The sequence below is a fragment of the Rhinopithecus bieti genome, unplaced genomic scaffold (assembly GCF_001698545.2).
Source record: "Rhinopithecus bieti isolate Rb0 unplaced genomic scaffold, ASM169854v2 scaffold_31787, whole genome shotgun sequence".
Lineage (NCBI taxonomy): Eukaryota > Metazoa > Chordata > Mammalia > Primates > Cercopithecidae > Rhinopithecus > Rhinopithecus bieti.
In genome coordinates, this window is record NW_016814655.1 from 4121049 (window position 1) to 4123172 (window position 2124).

Sequence of the window (2124 nt, forward strand, 5' to 3'; positions counted from 1 at the left end):
GAAAGAGGGGGTTGCATGGGGCGGGGATCGTCCCCCCCCCCCCCCGTTTTCCCCTTTTCCTCAAAAAAAAAAAAAAAAAAAAAACCATAAAAATTCCAGCTTTACTGCTTGCAAACTCTGTGATCTTGGACATATTATTTAACTTTTATAAACTTTAGTTTTCTTTCTCTGTAAAAGGGAACAATGGTACCTAACTCAAGGGGTTGTCATGAGAATCAAGTGAATATATAAAGCACTGAGAACAGTACCTCGCACAATCTATTATCAAGTTCAAATACAGTCCTTACATAGTCACTTCTCAGATTACTTGGCTGAGTTAGTTCCTTTCTGATGAATAAGGGGGTCCATTAATATTACAAGATTGCTGTTGAGCCATCTATTTTTTCCTTTCTTCTTTCTTACATATTTATCACCTTACCTGCTTCTATCAATAACCAGGAGAGGGATGGGGATACAGCTTGGCGATTAACATCTCAGGAGCACAAGTTGGACCTGCATTCTGCTTTCACCCTAATTCCAGTCTTAGCTCTTCTGCTTCTGCTTTATGACTAGATTATTCCATGGACAGACATTTTCAGTTGTCAGAAAGAGTTCCTGTTGTTGAGCTGAAGTCTTAGTTTAAGATAAAGTATTGTTTAGCCCCAGAGGATATCAGGAATTTTAAATGTCATGTATGAATTCTTATCCCAGGAAACCATGGAAGATTGAAATTACCCCTCTCACTTATTCATATGTGTAGCACTGCACATGAACCTGTGAGTTAAATTTGTTTTAATAAGTACTTCTAAGAAAAGATGCTACTTTTGCTGTGTGCAATAATCAGCAATTGACTAAAAGCTGCCACTCGTTAATATTCCAAAACTGTTGTCCTTATATAAATGATCTTGGTTACACTCTACTGAGCATTCTATAACCCTTAGGAGTGTGTGGTAGAGCTAGAATGAAATGTCTCAGACTCAGAACAGAGACCATTTGCCTCATTATGGGAGAGAATAGCCACTTGGTGATCCACAGTGGTTAACCAATGAGGAAGCAAGCCTAGAGACCCCTCTACGATCATTTTTCTTTGTAGCTTGAGCTTCCTCTGTTTTGTTTCATTCAGAATCCCTGAGACACTGCAAAAGAAAAGTCTTGAAATATCTGCAGTGTGACTCACTCCATTTTATCATAATTCTGCTGTGTGTGTGTGTGTGTGTGTGTGTGTTTTAAAGGGAATGTAAAATGGATTTATAAATCTTAGCTGGTCTCCGCCCCAGCTAGTAAGCCTGTGAAATATCAGCATAAAACATGGGGGAAATCAAGCCATTTTCTGGGAGATCAAGAAAGGAGGAGAGAAACTTTTTGATCTACATAGTAATCACTCCCTTCATCCTTTAAGAGTATGCAGCAGGGCATGGTAATGTAATAAAAACAGTCCTTTATTTAGCTAGATTTAGGAGCACCCACCCTTTTGAAAATGGCATGTGAGATATTTGAAAATCGCAAAATGCATGATGACTTCAACGTAACCTGTACCTTAAGTTTGAAAATGTTGCAAAGCCAGTATTGTATGTTCTATAAAGAAAAATAAAATGTCACATATGAGTTCTGCTTTAAACGCCCATGAAGCCCATTCTCTGTAATTTCCATTTTAAATTACTGTGCTAACTTTCTGCTACAGGCAGGGCGTGGTGGCTCACGCCTGTAATCCCAGCATTTTGGCAGGCCAAACCAGGCAGATCACTTGAGATGAGGGGTTTGAGATCAGCCTGGACAACATGACAAAACCCCGTCTTGACAAAAACACAAAAATTAGCCAGGTGTGGTGGCACATACTTGTAATCCCAGCTGCTCAGGAGACTGAGGCATGAGAATCGCTTGAAACCAGGAAGCAGAGGTTGCGGTGAGCCAAGATCGTGCCATTGCACTTCAGCCTGGGCAACAGAGCAAGACTCTGTCTCAAAAAAACCAAAACGGCCGGGCGCGGTGGCTCAAGCCTGTAATCCCAGCACTTTGGGAGGCCGAGACGGGTGGATCACGAGGTCAGGAGATCGAGACCATCCTGGCTAACACCATGAAACCCCGTCTCTACTAAAAAATACAAAAAACTAGCCGGGCGAGGTGGCGGGCGCCTGTAGTCCCAGC